Here is a 19,584-nt window from a genome sequence, read left to right as displayed (position 1 = left end):
TTTATTGTTGTACAACACTGAATTACAGTGGATTGAATTTGGCATTTATGACACTGATGAACAGATAAAAGACTCTTTAATGTCAAAGGGAACACAGCAGGTGTCTGCCAGCTGCTCTAAATTAATTACAAATATACAACACAATACAATTTATATTTGTATAGCCCAAAATCACACAAGAAGTGCCGCAATGGGCTTTGACAGCCCCCAGCCTTGACTCTCTAAGACGACAAGGAAAAAGTCTTATAGGGAAAAAAAATGGAAGAAACCTCAGGAAAGGCAATTCAGAGAGAGACCCCCTTTCATTTAGGTTGGGCGTGCAGTGGGTGTCAATAAAAAGGAGGGCAATACAACACGATACACAGAACAGAACACAAGTAATCCTCAATATAATATAATAGTAAAATAAAAATATTACAAGTACAGAGCAGGATTCAACAGTAGATGACCTTCTTATGGGCAGCACGGTGGCGCAGTGGTAGCGCTGCTACCTCACATGTTCGCTTCCCGGGTCCTTCCTGCATGGAGTTTTCATGTTCTCCCCCAAAGACATGCAGGTTAGGTGCACTGACGATCCTAAATTGTCTCTGGTGTGTGTGTGTGCCCTGCCCGGGATTTGTTCCTGCCTTGTGCCCTGTGCTGGCTCCAGCAGACACCCTCCCCATGACCCTGTAGTTAGGATATAGCGGGTTGGATAATGGATGGATGGATCTCCTGCCTTATGTTTGTCCACAACTCTATCCCTGAGATCTTTTGAAAGTGGCTTGCCACCCATAGTCGGTGTTGGGATATAGCAGGTTGGAAAATGACTGACTGACTGATCTTCTTATATACAGTACACACCCAAAATTTGTGGGGGTTACGTTTCTAGAGGACCCGCGAATTGTGAAAAATTGCAAATTTTGGATGCCTATTTTTACAGTTTAAACCCTAAATATGTCCCCAAAACACTTTCATTTCATTTCAAACTCAGCTTACCCTAAAAGAAAGAATGTACTGTAAAGGTAAACCCATATATACTGTACAGTACTGTACTGCTATGTCTCCCGCAGTGCTACAATGTAAAATACCGATGTTACCGCTATATGTACTGTAATTCATGCAAGCACGTTTTCATTGCCAGAAGCCTTAAGGTGCAGGGCATTTCGGCAGCATCTTGGGGCTTTAAGAAGAACAAAACGGATAATGACTGACTGACCTTCCTGAAGATATAGGTCTTCGCTTTGTCATAATGAGTTATAGAGTGTCTTCATGGGTTTCCTCCCACAGTCCAAAGACATGCAGGTTAGGTACACTGGCAATCCTAAATTGTCCCTAGTGTGTGCTTGGTGTGTGGGTGTGTGTATCTCCTGCGGTGGCCTGACGCCCTGCCCGGGGATTTGTTTCCTGCCTTGCACCCTGTGCTGGCTGGGATTGGCTCCAGCAGACACCCTCCCCATGACCCTGTAGTTAGGATATAGCGGGTTGGATAATGGATGGATGGATCTCCTGCCTTATGTCTGTCCACAACTCTATCCCTGAGATCTTTTGAAAGTGGCTTGCCACTTAAAGTTACAGTCATATGAAAAAGTTTGGGATCCCCTCTCAGCCTGCATAATAGACTCTCCTTTCAACTAAAAAGATAACAGTGGTTTGTCTTTCATTTCCTAGGAACATCTGAGTACTGCGGTGTTTTCCAAACAAAGATTTTTAGTGACGCAACATTTAGTTGTATGAAATTAAATCAAATGTGAAAAGCTGGCTGTGCACAAATGTGGGTCCCCTTGTCATTGTGCCGATTTGAATGTCACTGTCACTGCTCAATGCTGATTACTTGGTGTGATGAGCTTGTTAAGCCTTGAACTTCATAGACCGGTGTGTCCATCATGAGATATAAAGGTATTTAAGGTGGTCCATTGAGCAGTGGTAGTGCTGCTGCTTTGCAGTAAAGAGACTGTGGAAGATTGTGGGTTCACTTCCCGGTTCCTCCCTGTGTGGATAGCACTTTGAGTACTGAGAAAAGTGCTATATAAATGTAATGAATTATTATTATTAAGTTGTGCTTGCTTCCCTTTGACTCTCCTCTGAAGAGTGACAGACAGCATGGGATCCTCAAAGCAACTCTCCAAAGGTCTGAAAACAAAGATTGTTGAGTCTCCTGGTTTAGGGGAAGGCTACAAAAAGCCATCTCAGAGGATTAAACTGTCAGTTTCTGTAACTGTAAGGAATGGAATCAGGAAATGGAAGGCCACAGGCACAATTGCTGTTAAACCAGCAGGTCTGGCAGGACAAGAAAAATACAGGAGCGGCATATGAGCAGGATTGTGAGAATGGTGACAGACAATCCACAGGTCACCTCCAAAGACCTGCAAGAACATCTTGCTGCAGATGGTGTATCTGTACATCGTTCTACAATTCAGCACATCTGTATGGCAGGGTGATGAGTAAGAAGCCCTTTCTGCACTCACACCACAAACAGAGTCGCTTGTTGTATGCCAATGCTCATTTAGACAAGCCAGATTCATTTGGGAACAAAGTGCTTTGGACTGATGAGACAAAAATGGAATTATTTGGTCAGAACAAAAGCGCTTTGCATGGCGAAAGAAGAACACCGCATTCCAAGAAAAACACCTGCTACCTCCTGTCAAATTTGGTTGAGGTTCCATCATGCCGTGGGGCTGTGTGGCTAGTTCAGGGACTGGGGCCCTTGTTAAAGTCGAGGGTCAGATGAATTCAACCCAATATCAACAAATTCTTCAGGATAATGTTCAAGCATCAGTCACAAAGTTGAAGTTACGCAGGGGTTGGATATTCCAACAAGACAATGAGCCAAAACACAGTTGGAAATCTACAAAGGCATTCATGCAGAGGGAGAAGTACAATGTTCTGGAATGGCCGTCACAGTCCCCTGACTTGAATGTCATCGAAAACCTATGGGATGATTTGAAGCAGGCTGTCCATCAAATTGAACTGAACTGGAGAGATTTTGTATGAAGAATGGTCAGAAATACCTCCATCTAGAATCAGACACTCGTCAAAGGCTATAGGAGGACAGCGTCTAGAGGACAAAAGGAGGCTCAACTAAGTATTGATGTCATACCTCTGTTGGGGTGCCCACATTTATGCACCTGTCTAATTTTGTTATGAAGCATATTGCATATTTTCTGTTAATCCAATAAACTTAATGTCACTGCTGAAATCCTACTGTTTCCACAAGGCATGTCAGATATTAAAAGGAAGTTGCTACTTTGAAAGCTCAGCCAATGAGAAACAAAAATCCAAAGAATTAAGAGGGGTTCCCAAACTTTTTAATATGACTGTATGTGTTACTGTCATGATGCCGCAGCATTTATAGCCTTCCAAAAATCTAAAACTAGTCAATGCAAGGAGAAACCACCAAGGCAGGTATTTGAAGCATCTTTAAAAAAAAAATAAAGGTCCGGTGGTAAATAATTACAGTTCAGTCTTTAAGCAAATGAAGTTGGACCGAACGGCCTCCTCTCGTTTGTTAATATCAACAGCTCCTAAGGTTCATTTGTGACCTTAACATCCTTAGTGCATTTGTGAGAGATGCTTAGGCCCGAGTCCCACCGCTGCCTTCCAGGCATTGATTTTTACACCAGTGACTGCAAATAAAAAGGTTTTTGTGTTTCCCCAGCAGTAGCGGCAACCCATTTTTCTTTTTACTCTGTGAATATCAGGCTGTGTGTGCATTACATTTTTACTTTTCAGTTTATACAATTTTAGACTCAAAATAATCTTATTGCTTGGCGGTTGGTACGCTGCTCTGAGACGTCTGGTAATTTGAAAGAAAAAAAAAACAAAACATTATAGTGCTGTTTAAACCATGTACTTAAAACAGTACAGTAAATCAATAAAGGCAGCAGTGATGTCAAGGTCAAGGTGAGCTTTATTATCCCTTAATGGGAAATTCAATTGCTGTTGAAATCCCATTTGTAATCAAGCATCTTCATTTTGAAATGCCGGTGAATAGCATCACTGGCTGTACAATTTAGAATAATACGTTCATATTCATGTAAAAACAAAAAAAAAAAAAATCACCAAATGTGTCCGTCTCCTCCTTCCAGCTATAATGGGGAAGCCACAGTTTAAAATCCCCAGAGAAGGAGGAGCAGAAGCGGGGAGACACACACACACACACAATATATACTATATTTGTGTGTGTGTGCCCTGTGGTGGGCTGGTGCCCTGCCCAGGATTTGTTTCCTGCCTTGCGCCCTGTGCTGGCTGGGATTGGCTCCAGCAGACCCCCGTGACCCTGTGTTAGAACATAGCGGGTTGAAAAATGACTGACTGACTAACAATATCTATCATGAAGGCACATGTGACAAACACACCCTCTTAAACCGAATGTAGTAAGAGGGTTACAGCAACAAAGCAGATGCGAAAAACGGGCTGCGTTAGGAAAAACACTAAGGACCCCCAGACTAGTGCTGAAGGTGGACAAAGCTTGTGAGGAGAAGTGGAGGAGGCAGTGACTGTGGCAGAAAGAAGACAAAGAGTGTGCTGTCTTGTGCTTTATTGCACTTGGGGCTGTTGTGTCAAGAAAGGCATATTGTGGAAGAGTTTCCCACAATCAAAGACTCTTTGTGCTTTTAACTTAACTAGGCGGAGTGGTGGCTCTGGGGCTAGGGATCTGCACTGGCAATCGGAAGGTTGCCAATTCGAATGACGTAAATACCAATAGGGACTCTGCTCTGTTGGGCCCTTGAGTTGCAATTGCTGAGCGCTTTGAGTAGTGAGAAAAGCGCTATATAAATGCAAAGAATTATTAATTATTATTGAACTTGTGTCTGTGCCTGCTTGTGTTGGATGTTTGGGGAGCAGGAGCGTCCCCTGGTGTCCACAACATTTACTTACTGTATATATTCGCATATAAGTCAGGTCTTGAAACCTGAAAAAAATCGATCATAAAATCAGACCCCGACTTGTACGGCCGTTCAAAAATACAACACTTACATTTTTTTTTTTTTTTTTAACATCTTCTTGCCTCCTACAATCTCGTACATCAGTTTTTCAGACCCATCGAATTTTATTGCAGCAGCGCAGTTACCAATTTCTTTCGCCACTTCAACAACTTTTAATTTAAAACCAGCTTCATATTTTCTTCTGATCAAACGCTCCATCGTATATAAGGGATGCTCTTACGATAAAGGTGTATGAGGGTGTGAGATACAAAAAACACAAAACAGTGCTAATGTCGATTCGGAATAGTTTGAATATCACCATGTGGTCACGTTGGCACAATACATGGGGAAAAAAAGGCCGTGCGCTCCATGGTTACCCTCTCAAGTGGGCATTAGCGTATCATAATCTCTTGTGCCAATAGTGCGAGTTTTCCATATTCGACTGACATTATCAAATACCGGACATTATACGGTAAAATCAAGTCCCGAGTTATCCACGGGAGAACTTAAATGTGAGTAGATACGGTAGTGGTAGTTTACCTACCAAGTAAGTTGGGGCATCAAGCACAATTTTGAAAGTCCTTTATCGGAGGGTCACCACAGTGAAGTTTACAGAAGACTCACTTGTCAATGCAGGACGATGTCACAGGATTTCTGAACATGAGCACTGTACCTTTAAAGACAATCTCAGTTTCTTTTAAGTAAAACTTTTAAACTGTTGCTAATGATTACAAGAGACCGCACTAGCATTCATTATTTTTTGCATTTTATTCACTTTTCAATCTGTGACAATCTCAGAGGCTATCATTTTACGTGGATCCTGCACCCACCGAGAAAAACTTGTGGTAATGAATATCAGAACTTTACAAAGTATTGTATCAAGTATAATAAAAGACATGGATTGGCTGGCATCTCAGCCAGGGTGGATGGTTCCTTACCCAGCTAGGAAGCCGTGATAAAGGAAGGATATGGATGGACGGGCATCCAGAATGTAGTAAGAGGGTTACAGCGACATAGCACATGTGAAAAACGGGCTGCATTAGGAAAAATACTAAGGACCCCCGGACTAGCGCTGAAGGTGGACAAAGCTTGTGAGGAGGAGTGCTGGATCACAACTAAAATTCTGCCTTCGGCTCTGACACCAGAGCAAAATGATACTGATGGAAATAATGGAGAAGCCTCCCTCACCAGTCTGCTGCTTCAGATCTGCAGCCCATAAACCAACCTCACCTCCCTGCTACAGCAAATCATTGGGAGAATCGGGCGGGGAGGTTGGTGTGGGAGCTCCCCGCCTTGGGGTGTCCAGCATGTTTAAAAAGATATACAGCGATTCGAGCTAAACGTGACAGACATATTGCAGTCTCTTGGAGTTCCAATTGGACTAGCAATTTACTGAGCAAGAGGTGCTTGACAACCATCACTTAACTTTCGATACAGAAATGAACAAATCGCTGGTACTGTACCATTCTGTTTCTCAGTACTGGTATACCACACAAGCCTACCCTGCACTCGGTGATTAAAGATTCAATCCTGAAGAACAACGCAGCTCACGCTTTACTTTTCCAATATGAATGTGATACTGTCTCACATACTATTTTACTGAATTGGTTAGCCGTCTTTGGCATTACCGATACTCCTTTTATATGGTTTACTTCATACCTGTCTCATCGTACTCAGTTTGTTCATCTAAAAAATTCGATCCCACCCAGTCACTAGTGGTGCTCCCCAAGAATCGGTGCTCGGTCCCTTACTGTTTTTAATATCTCTACTCCCGTTAGGTGGCATTTTTAAGAAATCTGGAATTGATTTTCATCGTTAAGCAGTCGATGCTCAGCTCTATATACGTATCTACAAAGCCCAACTCTGTCCTTCCTGCCTGCCTCAATGACGGTCTATTTGAGGTAAAATCTCAGTTTTCTTCTAATTTCCTCCAACTCAATAGCCATAAGACTGAGGTTCTCCTCATTGGCTCCAAGTTTGCTTTATCAAAATCTAATCCTTTTTCACTTAATATTGATGGTACTGGTATTGATCAGTCTACAGTAATCCCTCGCTATATCGCACTTCGACTTTCGCGGCTTCACTCTATCGTGGATTTTATATGTAAGCATATTTAAAAATATATCGCGGATTTTTTGCTGGCTCGCGGGTTTCAGTGGACAATGGGTCTTTTAATTTCTGGTACATGCTTCCTCAGTTGGTTTGCCCAGTTGATTTCATACAAGGGACGCTATTGGCAGATGGCTGAGGAGCTACCCAACCAGAGCGCGTATTACATATTAAATAAAACTCCTCAAATATATTATGAGCACGGGGGCTGTTCACACCCCTAAAGGATATGGCCAATCCTCAAAAAACGCTGAAAGATTACCTTCACATTGTTCCCTTCCTTGCTGGGTTTACATGTGGCTGCTTTGTCAAGCGATATGCTTCCCGCATGGTGCTTCATATACTTAAAAGATCAAACACCACGTATTGATTTTTGATTGTTTGCTTTTCTCTCTCTCTTGCTCTGACATTCTCTGCTCCTGACGGAGGGGGTGTGAGCAGAGGGGCTGTTCGCACACTGGCCTAGAGGATACGGACGCTCCTCTAAAAAATGCTGAAAGACTACCTTTACATTGCTCCCTTCCTTGCAGCTGCTTTGTCCGGTGGTGCTTCGCATACTTAAATGCCAAACAGCTCTATTGATTTTTGATTGTTTGCTTTTCTCTCTCTGACATTCTCTGCTCCTGACGCGCACTCCTTTGAAGAGGAAGATATGTTTGAATTCTTTTAATTGTGAGACAGAACGGTCATCTCTGTCTTGTCATGGAGCACAGTTTAAACTTTTGAAAAAGAGACAAATGTTTGTTTGCAGTGTTTCAATAAAGTCCCTGTCTCTCTACAACCTCCTGTGTTTCTGTGCAAATCTGTGACCCAAGTGTAACAATATAAAAATAAACATATAAACATATGGTTTCCACTTCACGGATTTTCAACTTTCGTGGGGGGTTCTGGAACGCAACACCCGCGATCGAGGAGGGATCACCGTATACCTTCCCTCAGGTTAAGAGTTTGGCGATCATCTTTGATAGGACTCTGTCTTTAGAATTTCATATCAATAATGTGACACAGTCATCTTTTTCTTCACCTGCGACCCTCCCTCCTCACACTAAATAGCACCACCATCTTTACTCATGCGTTGGTCACGTCCCACATTGATTATCGTAATTCTGTTCTCTTTGGCTGCGGTGGGTTGGCACCCTGCCCGGGATTGGTTCCTGCCTTGTGCCCTGTGTTGGCTGGGATTGGCTCCAGCAGACCCCCGTGACCCTGTGTTCGGATTCAGCGGGTTGGAAAATGGATGAATGGATGGATGTTCTCTTTGGTCCCCCACATAAGCTTCTCCATAAACTCCAGCTTGTTCAGAATTCAGCTGCCCATATTATAACTCAGACCTCTTCCATGCAACACATGACCTCATCTCTTAAACAGCTTTATTAACATCCTGTAAAATTCTGCATTGATTTTTAAATTCTTCTACTTACCTTCAGAGCACTTCATAAACCTCGCTCCATTATACCTCTCTGACCTCACACATTTATACACCTAACCGCACTCTTAGGTCCTCAACTTCTGGTCTTCTCATTACCACCCCTTGAACGCCTGATCACCATGGGCTCCGGGCATTTAGCCGTAGTGCTCCTCATCTCTGGAACTCACTACCACAAAACATTTTGGACAACAGAATCCCCACCAATTTTAAAATCTCGTCACAAGACTTCTCTATTCAGATTAGCTTACACTACATGACCGGAGGCTGTATTCTTATTGCTGTATTTTCAGCTCCATAGATAGAGATATACGTGTACAGTTGTGCTTGAAAGTTTGTGAACCCTTTAGAATTTTCTATATTTCTGCATAAATATGACCTAAAACATCATCAGATTTTCACTCAAGTCCTAAAAGTAAATAAAGAGAAACCAGTTAAACAAATGAGACAAAAATATTATACTTGGTCATTTATTTATTGAGGAAAATGATCGAATATTCCATATTTGTGAGTGGCTAAAGTATGTGAACCTCTAGGATTATCAGTTAGTTTGAAGGTGAAATTCGAGTCCGGTGTTTTCAATCAATGGGATGACAATCAGGTGTGAGTGGGCACCCTGAGTTTTGATCTATCAAAGTCTGCTCTTCACAACACATGTTTGTGGAAGTGTATCACGGCACGAACAAAGGAGATTTCTGAGGACCTCACAAAAAGAGTTACAGGCTGGAAAAGGTTACAAAACCATCTGTAAAGAGTTTGGACTCCACCAATCCACAGTCAGACAGATGGTGTACAAATGGAGGAAATTCAAGACCATTGTTACCCTCCCCAGGAGTGGTCGACCAACAAAGATCACTCCAAGAGCAAGGCGTGTAATAGTCGGCGAGGTCACAAAGGACCCCAGGGTAACTTCTAAGCAACTGAAGGCCTCTCTCACATTGGCTAATGTTCATGTTCATGAGTCCACCATCAGGAGAACACTGAACAACAATGGTGTGCATGGCAGGTTTGCAAGGAGAAAGCCACCACTCTGCAAAAAACATTGCTGCTCGTCTGCAGTTTGCTAAAGATCACGTGGACAAACCAGAAGGCTATTGGAAGAACGTTTTGGGGACGGATGAGACCAAAATAGAACTGTTTGGTTTAGATGAAAAGTGTTCTGTTTGGAGAAAGGAAAACACTGCATTCCAGCATAAGAACCTTATCATCCCATCTGTGAAACATGGTGGTGGTAGTATCATGGTTTGGGCCTGTTTTGCTGCATCTGGGCCAGGACGGCTTGCCTTCATTTTAATGGAACAATGAATTCTGAATTATATCAGAGAATTCTAAAAGAAAATGTCAGGACATCTGTCCATGAAACTGAATCTCAAGAGAAGGTGGGTCATGCAGCAAGACAACGACCCTAAGCACACAAGTTGTTGTACCAAAGAATGGTTAAACAAGAATAAAGTTAATGTTTTGGAATGGCCAAGTCAAAGTCCTGACCTTAATTCAATTGAAGGACCTGAAGTGAGCAGTTAATGTGAGGAAACCCACCAACATCCCAGAGTTGAAGCTGTTCTGTACGGAGGAATGGGCGAAAATTCCTCCAAGCCGGTGTGCAGGACTGATCAACAGTTACCGGAAACGTTTAGTTGCAGTTATTGCTTCAAAGGGAGGTCACACCAGATACTGAAAGCAAAGGTTCACATACTTTTGCCACTCACAAATATGTAATATTCAATCATTTTCCTTAATAAATAAATGACCAAGTATAATATTTTTGTCTCATTTGTTTAACTGGTTTCTCTTTCTCTACTTTTAGGACTTGAGTGAAAATCTGATGATGTTTTAGGTCATATTTATGCAGAAATATAGAAAATTCTAAAGGGTTCACACACTTTCAAGCACAACTGTATGTGTTTGTCTACATGCATGTTTTTGTTGGTTTTATGATTTTATTATCTGTACAGTGTCCTTTGGTGTTTAGAAAGGCACCTTAAAATAAAATGTATCATTATTATTACTACTACTACTACTACGGAGCTCTGCCCCCTGCTCGCTTCGCTCGCCAACCCCCATGCAGGCCCTACGCGCTTGGCATTTCCCGGATCTGCTGCTTGCGACAAATTGCTTTTGGATAAACATGAATATAAACTCTGTCTTTCTAAACTATTATTGCTGACAATTCGTCACGTATTATATATGCGAGTGTGATCTTTCCGATTCATATAGAAAACCCGAGAAAACTTCTTTGTCCGTGTGTTGCAGATAAATTTCGTGTAAAGCGCGATACTTTTGGACATATGGATTTGTATTCATTATTGGCTGTAGAATTTCTAATACATCTGCTCGTTTAACTCTTTCGATTATTTGTTGCATCACTTCTCCGTGATCATAAATATAAACCTGACCGAACTGTGGTTTCTTTGAAATGAAACTTGTCATAGCTTTAATTGTTGCGGCACCACAGATTCTCATAGCGTGTGGTCCTGAATCGTGTAAATTTACATTTTGAGGATTGACTGATGCAAATGCAAACTGATTATTGTAGAGTCAGATATTTTGCCTGTAGTGTTTGTGGATTTCACTTTCACCAAATAACACATTTTTTAATTCTCGCAGATATGCCTCTTCATTAGGAGGCAACACTACTTTTCCCTGAGGGCAACACAAATTAGACAATCTACAAGTCTCCAACTTAAACTTTAAAGCCTTACAATATCTACATACTCCTGACACTTGATCACTTATGTCCATATATTTGATCTCTTTTCACTGTTCCGTTATTTCACAGAGTAATAATTTCCGTTTGTTAGCGCTAATGCGATCTTTACTATCAGTTTTTTGAGACTTTCAAATTTTAGTACTTTCATAATCTCTAACCTGCTCTGCATGTGTTATCTCGCCAACGTTTTTGAATTCCTTACGACGTTCTACTTTGTCTTTTATTTCCGGCCCCAGGTGTGGTGAAATCTCTTGGCACAAAGTCTCGTCTCGCGGGACTTGAAATTATCTCTCTGAAAAAGTGTTGTCACGTCCCAGGATAAAAAGTCTTGTTTCGTCCCAGGATTTTTTTTTATATAATAGATTATGAAGCAGAACATACATTCACCGGGCCACTTTATTAAGTACACCTTGCTAATACCGTGTTGGATCCCCTTTTGCCTTCAGAGCTGCCCTAATTCTTCGTAGCACGGATTCAACAAGGTGTTGGAAACATTCCTCAAGGATTTTGTGTCCATATTGACATGACAGCATCACGCAGTTACTGCAGATTTGACGTTCCACCACATCCCAAAAGGTGCCCTTGGCAGGCAGTGCAGTGGTTATGGCTTTGGACTTCAAACCGTTGTGAGGTTGTCTGTTCAAATGCCACTACTGACACTGTGTGACCCTGAGCAGGTCACCTCACCTGTCTGTGCTCTAATTGGAAAAACGAAATGTAACCATTTGTTTATCAAATGTTGTAAGTCGCTTTGCATAAATGCTCTACTGGACTGAGATCTTGTGACTATGGAGGCCATTTTAGTCCAGTGAACTCATTGTCATATTGAAGAAACCAGTTGGAGATGATTTGAGCTTTGTGACACGGAGTGTCATCCTGCTGGAAGGAGCCATCAGAAGATGGGGACACTGCAGTCATAAAGGGATGGACACGACATGCAACAATACTCAGGTAGGCTGTGGCATTTAAATGATGACAAGCTGGTACAAAGTGTGCCACGAAAATATCCTCCACACCATTACATCACCACCACCACTAACAGCCTGAACAATTGATGTAGGACAGGATGAAACCCCACGTTCATGTTGTTGACCCCACCATCTGAATGTCGCAGCAGAAATCGAGACTCAGCAGACCAGGCAGTATTTTTCCAATCTTCTGTTGTCTAATTTTATTGAGCCTCTGTGAATTGTAACCTCAGTTGCCTGTTCTTAGCCTACAGGAGTGGACCCAGTGTGGTCTCCTGGTTGTGTGGTTCGATGTGTTGTGTGTTCAGAGCTGCTCTTCAACACACCTCACTTGTAATGAGTACTTATTTGAGTTTCTGTTGCCTTTCTCTCAGTTCAGACCAGTCTGGCCATTCTTTTCTGACCTCTGACATCAACAGAGAACTGCCGCTCACTGGAAATTTTCCCTTTTTCGGACCATTCTCTGTAAACCCTAGAGATAGAAAATCCCAGTAGATCAGCAGTTTCTGAAATACCCAGACCAGCCCGTCTGCCACGCTCAAAGTCACTTCGATCCCCTTTCTTCCCCATTCCAATGGTCAGGTTGAACTTCAGCGGGTCATCTTGACAAGGCCTACAAGCCGAAATGCACCCATGTGATTGGCCGATTTGATATTTGCATTAACAAGCAGTTGAACAGGTGTACCTAATAAAGTGGCCAGTGAGTGTCTGTGCCCACCTCGGCTCAGTGTTCCCACTCCCTACCCTAACCCAAGTCTCTCAGTTCCAGATGGGATAAACATCCCTCTTTCCGAAAGGCCAATTCATTTTATCACATTCAGACCAAAAATAGATTTATTTTTTTGTTTTCATTTAAAGAGAAGAATCTACCGTTCTCCCAACCTCGGCTCTGTGCTTAAAGCCTTCCTAACCCAAATAAGTTTAAACACAAGATATTCTAATTTTCAACTTATTTAAATATTAATAGCCCACTTTCACTCACACTTCCTTAGGTAAATGAATCAAATTACGCCTGCCACAAATTTGCTTCCCATTGCTAGTTTACTGTTGTGCTTTCCGTACTCAACATGGTGCATATGAAACATCTGTGATTGTTTGCAATGTGCCATAAAGTAATGACAAGTAATGCTAGAAACATAATAACTTTCAGAAAATGATTATGTTCTAAAAATGAAATGACACCAAACATCATAACCACAGCATCTGGCAAGTAGTTCAGTTGCATTGGCTTCCTGCATAATAACAATTTTGAAAAGGGCTGCTTAATAAAGCTCTTAACTCCAAATGTGCCACCATACCGTGTATTAAGAACATAAGAAAAATGACAAACAAATGGAGCCCATTCAGTCCATCGAGTCCATTTGTTTAGCTAATAGCTAAGCTGTCTCAATATCTCATCCAGATTCTTCTTAAACATTTGTCACGGTTTCTGCTTCAATTCCATGACTTGGTACTTTGTTGCAGATTCCCACAACTCTTTAAATAAAAAAAGCACTCCTCAGTAATTTTCACTGGCGTCCTCAAGCATGAGACTTGAAAGAATTCTGCTGAATCTCTTTTATTGATGGCTTGGAGAATTTTAAAGATCTGGATTAGGTCTGCATACAGATACAGGAAGAGGTGCTGGTGAGGCCAGCAGAGGGCGCTAACCCAGTGGTCTGTGTGTGGATCCCAATGCCCCAAGTGCGGTGACGAGGTCACTGTGCTGTAAAAAAAAACAACTGGCGCCATCCTTTGGATAAAACGTAAAAACCGAGGTTCTGGCTCTCTGTGGTCATAAAATATCACTGCACATCTTTTGAAAAGACTAGGGTGTTACCCAGTGACCACAGCCATGTCATTCTGGCCCCCTAGTCACCCGCCTGTCTGTCTGTCTGTCTGTCTGTCTGTCTGTCTGTCTGTCTGTCTCTCTCTCTCTCTCTCTCTCTCTCCACCCAATTGCTAATGTGTGGAAAGTGTATTGGCACAAAATGGCTGTCGTCTCATTATCAAGGTGAATGCCACGCATTGGTGCTAGTGAAAGTGGCCCCCCACTGTCCATAAGTGCTTTGAGTGTGTTAGAAAACTGCTATATCAAGGTAATAAATTATTATTGCTATTATTATTTAAAGCAACAACTGGCTCTGGCAGAACAGAAAAGACCTCCACTGGCCATGTACCAGAAGCAGAGGAGGTGCACCTGCGATGCCAAGTATCACTGTTGCGCCCTCAGGAGGTGTTGTGGGAAAAATCAACAAAATGTCAGGGAAGGACTGTGCCCACCTAATAACTCTAATAATGTGTTTTACCTCCCACTCAGGACAAAGGTAAGGAAGTGCTGAGCTCCATTATAGAAACTCTGTTCACTGAAACCCCATTTTCCCAGTACAGGCTCCTGACAAGCTGTCCACTGGAATGGGGTTTGTGCAAGACACACACTTCTACACCAGTCCAAACCAAAAATGGAAAGCCTGTGCAAAGTGACCCGCCATACTAGGCCACACTTTGTGAGACTCGAGGACTGTGTGAGCCACACTGGAACGTCACAAGAAGTCCTGTGTCCTTCTCTCTTCACTCTGTACACCTCTGACTACAAATATGACAGCAACTCTCGGATGATTCTGCACTTATGGGATGTAGCGATAAGGGGGATGAGACAGAGGAGAGGCGTCAGGGGGAGAACTTGCAGAATTGTCTGCAACTTCAACTTCAGCAAAACCAAAGAACTGCTTATGGACTATCACTGCACCAAAGAGCCTCTAAGGAGTGTGATGGACGCCCAAAGACTGCAAGGATGGGGGAAGGCAGCCACTTTGGGACACTACCTTCCCCAAAGATGCTAGATGTCGATTTCCCTGAAGCATAGTGGTGCCCCGGATTCCCACAGGGTACGATGCTATCTGGAGTTCGGCTTCCGTGGGTGCCGCCAACAGACACTGCATGAGGACCTTGGGACTTCTACTTTTTACATAGCCCAGAAGTACTATCGAGTCATGGGGACGGAAATCCAGAAGTACTTCTGGGCTGACGGAAAACTTGACATCTCCATCTGCCCCGGTAGTCCTGGGCAAGTCACATGGACGGAGGAGCAGAAGCACTTCTGGGTTGGACCATTATATAAGCCAGAATCGGGAGGAGGTGGACAACGTTTGCTGGAAGGTGTGGAGAAGGAGATCCGAGAGAAAAAGAGAGAAGAATATTGTGTATTGTGCTTGTTTACTTGCCTGTTTATCTGTGGCTGTGGTGCTTGGAGGGCACTGTAAGAAGGAAAAAAAGAATTCAAAATACTTCTTTGTGCTTTGAACCCGTGTCCGGAGTGTCTGCCTGTTGGGTTTAAAGGGACAACAGCGACCACAGAGAGTCTCACAACAGATTTTAAATGCTTCTCCAGTTCCCCTAGAAGTGTCCCTTTGCCCCCAAATCCTGTTCCATGTCACTCTTAAACCTGAGCTCCCCAATTTGCTGCAGCTTTATATTAAAACCGTCATGCATTCATCATAGCAAACAAAAGCCGGTTTCCTTTCTCATTATACATAATGGGAAATCACTGCCACATTTCTGATTTTTCCTTTTTATCATAATAATGGCTTTCAAATTGCCATTTTAAACAGCGTTTTCAGTGTCAGGAAAGCCTATTTAGCTCCCTCAACCAACACGTGCTTTTTTTTGGAGGCAGCTGGCTTGACACAGAATTAGTAAAACAAAGGCCAAATGCAAAGATTAAGTTTGTGTGTTACATTTTTTGCTGAATCTGTAAAGACGGAAAAGAATCCCATTAAGTTTAATCCTGCATGTTATTCTTTGAGTACCGGCGACCCGCTCTGCAAACTTATCAAATCAGGCTGCTCCGTACGCTTGACCCCCTTCCACAAGCTGTTTTGTTTTAAAAAACGAGTCTTCTTTCAAGTCATTTTGCTGTGTATGTTTAATTTAGTAGCAGAATTGCCATTAATGAAAGTATATGCAAAATTTAAAAAAAGCAACTTTTAGTGCTTTTAGTAATTCCTTTTGTGAAACACGAATAGACTCGCCGTGCCTCGCATTGTATAAAATACAGAAGGACACCAACTTCATGGCTTTTGAAGCCCAGGACCAGGAGGAGGAGGCAGAGTGCGGCCGACTAAAGGAACGAGCGAGTTTAACGTGTAAGTAACTGTGCACTCCCCGGCCACTTTATTAGGTACATCTTGCTAGTGCCAGGTTGGACCCCCTTTTGACATCAGAACATTGTGGTGTAGATTCAGCAAGGTGCTAGAAACGTTCCTTAGGGATTTTGGTCCACATTGACATGACAGCATCACGCAGTTGCTGCAGGTTTGTCAGCTGTACATCCAAGATGCGAATCTCCCGTTCCACCACATCCCAAAGATGCTCTACTGGATTGAGATCTGGTGACTGTGGAGGCCATTTGAGTGCAGTGAAGTCCTTGTCATGTTCAAGAAAGCGGTTTGAGATGATCTGAGCTTTGTGACATGGAAGGAGCCATTAGAAGATGGCGGTCATAAAGGGATGGATATGGTCAGTGACAATACTCAGGTAGGCTGTGGCACTTAAACGATGCTCACTTGGTACTAAGGGGTCCAAAGTGTGACGTGAAAATATCCCCCACACCATCACACCACCACTAGCAGCAGCCTAAACTGTTGATACAAGGCAGGATGGATACATACCACACCAAACTTTGACCTCACCCTCAGAATGTCACAGCAGAAATCAAGACTCCTCAGAGCAGGTGAAGCTTGTCCAATCTGCTATTGTCTAATTTTGGTGCGCTCGTGTGAATTGTAGCCCACCTGCTTCAAGGTTCAGCATGTTGTGTGTTCTGCACACCTCAGTTTGTAACGATTGCTTATTTGAGTTCCTGTTGCCTTTCTCTCAGCTCAGACCAGTCTGGCTATTCTCCCTTTCTTTACAGTTCTGCCCCTTCTTTAAAGTTTAACTGTTCAAGTTCAGTCAAATTGGATGGTGAGTGTTGGTGGTCTGCTATCTTCAGATCTTTCCACAGATTATCACTGTGATTTAAGTCTGGACTCTGACTGGCCACATGAGGACATTCACTTTGTTCTCCTTCAGCCACTGGATGGTCCATTTTGCTGTGTGCTTTGGGTCGTTGTGTTGAGAGGTGAACATTCTGCCCATCTTCAACTCTCTGGCAGAGGGTAGCAGGTTTTCCTCATGAATTTGATGGTATTTTGCCCCATCCATTTTTCCTTCTACCCTAATGAGAGCCCCATGCCCCCCACAACAGGATGCTGTCCCCCCCATTATTTACTGTAGGTATGGTGTGTTGTGGATGGTGAGCTGCATTGGTGTACCGTTTGGTGTTGAGGCCAAATAAGTTTGATTTTGGTTTCCTCTGACCATAAGACCTTTTTCCACTTGGCATCAGAATCTTCAAGGTGCATTCTAGGAAAGCTTAAATGAGCCTTAATGTGGCCTTTCTTGAAAAGTGTGACCCTCTCGAAGAAGCCACAATTGTGGAGTGCTTGTGAAATTGATGTCACATGCTACACCATTAATGACCACTCTATGTCATCAAATCCTGTAACTCCTTCAAAGTGGCCATTGACCTCTCAGTAGCCTCTCTTACCAGTTTCCTCCTTGCTCTTCCATCCAGTTTGGAGGATCCAGGGAGGGTCCTAGTAGTACCAAACACTTCTTTATGATGGACTTGGCATTGATAAAGCCTTTGAGATTTTTTTGTCTCCATCTTCTGCCTTGGCAGCACGGTGGCGCAGTGGTAGCACTGCTTCCTGGTAGCCCTCCTCCATGCATGGAGGTTGCATGCTCTCCCCGTGTCTGCGTGGTACTCCGGTTTCCTCCCACAGTCCAAATACATGCAGGTTAGGTGCATTGGCGATTCAAAACTTGTGCCTAGTGTGTGCGTGTGGTGTGTGTGTGTGTCCTGCGGTGAGCTGGCGCCCTGCCCAGGATTTGTTTCCTGCCTTGCGCCCTGTGTTGGCTGGGATTGGCTCCAGCAGACCCCTGTGACCCTGTAGTTAGGATATAGCGGGTTGGATAATGGATGGATGGATAGATCTCCTGCCTTATGTCTGTCCACAACTCTATCCCTGAGATCTTTTGAAAGTGGCCTGCCCTCCATAGTCATTGCTGTCAGTTGCTCTACCAAGCAAGGGAATGAATGAGCCAGGAACAGCTTCACTAATCACATTCATTACAACTGATCACAGGTGGAAAGAAACCAGTAACCGCAATGGAAATGGTGGGCACTGACACCTGATGGAGTTTTTTTTTTTTGGGGGGGGGGGGGTGATCCTTTATTAATCTCAGTAGTTCTTGTTTAAAATTCTTCTGAACTGTAGCTGTGATATCTATCACTTGGATGATATAGATGGCATTGAGTAAGTAAAAATGGAAAAAATATTGGCTAATTTTTTCATTCATCAGTTTTCATTTAAGGCTGTAAAGCAAAAAAATATTTCGAAGGGGGGGGATTCTTTTCTATACCCACTGTATGGTTTATCTGAACTCCAGGTGAATGCAAGAAGCAACAAAAGAGCCAGGAGTGTGTGTCACCACCGAACACCCGAGCGACAGGCAGAAATGGTGCTGAAGAAGCCAATGGTCATTGGCTATCGACATCAAGGGATCAAAGGCTAACTCCATTCCGCTATCTCTCGCACCCCGGGGCCGTTATGATATTCTGCCATTCTAAGTAAAATGTTATAAAAGTAACAATTAGTAAGAGCAGAGTATAACTTTGCGTTTGCAGCATATACAGAATCATACTTTTAAATGGAACTGCTACTTTTGCGCTCGACTTGAAGACGTGGTTTTATTTGATTAAATAATTGAATTTTCTTTTTTCTATTAACTATGCCTAACCTTTTTTTTTTTTTTTTAATCTGGGTCAAATGCCAGTTACAACGTTAAAAGGGCTCTAATCAGGTCTGGAGTCAATTCAGTACTTAAACACCCTAAAGCCAGCAGAGCAGCATCTGGGAAAGCTTGGCATAGCCCCTGCCTTTCAACTTTCTTTATTTCTTTATTTATTTATTTTTCTTAATTTAATTCCTTTTATTTATTTTATTAGGCACCTTCCAAGGCTCTCAAGTACACCTTAAAAAAACACATTAATAGCAACAGTCACAATACAGAATAATTAAAATATTACAGTTACAAGAGGCGAGGGGCCGCTCAGCTGAAAGCTCAAAACCCCATAGTAGTTAGGAGAGCAGGAGGTATAATAAGAGGAGGAGGTGGAGGAGGATCTGAGTGGAGATCTGAAGAAGGTCAGAGAGTTATGGCAGTGCCAGATTGCGGAGGGTCTTGAAAGCAAAAAGCAGAATCTTAAAATGGATGCGGTGTTTAACAGGGAGCCAAGTCAACCTGCTGGAGGACAGGAGTGATGTGTTCTGGTAGTGACAGCATTTTGAACCAGTTGGAGTTTGTGGAAGAGTTTGTGAGGACAAAATTAGAATAATCAATATGAGATGTAACCACGGCACGTACAAGAATAGCAGT

At 42.8% G+C, this 19,584-nt stretch overlaps 1 protein-coding gene and 1 long non-coding RNA gene across 3 annotated transcripts in view; both read right to left on the bottom strand.

Annotated features, from left to right (window-relative positions):
• LOC127528932 (uncharacterized) overlaps positions 1–10,450 on the bottom strand; it is a 118,839-nt gene extending 108,389 nt beyond the window's left edge. Inside the window, exon 1 of the long non-coding RNA XR_007935555.1 lies at positions 9,950–10,450. This is a non-coding gene — a long non-coding RNA (uncharacterized LOC127528932). The remainder of the gene's footprint in view (positions 1–9,949) is intronic.
• The window catches only part of ube2e3 (ubiquitin-conjugating enzyme E2E 3 (UBC4/5 homolog, yeast)), a 182,755-nt gene that overhangs the window by 142,109 nt on the left and 21,062 nt on the right, over positions 1–19,584 (bottom strand). The window lies entirely within an intron of this gene.

The sequence above is a fragment of the Erpetoichthys calabaricus genome, chromosome 8, assembly GCF_900747795.2.
Source record: "Erpetoichthys calabaricus chromosome 8, fErpCal1.3, whole genome shotgun sequence".
Lineage (NCBI taxonomy): Eukaryota > Metazoa > Chordata > Cladistia > Polypteriformes > Polypteridae > Erpetoichthys > Erpetoichthys calabaricus.
The sequence above is the reverse complement of the archived record's forward strand: the minus strand, read 5'-3'. Positions and strand labels throughout refer to the sequence as shown.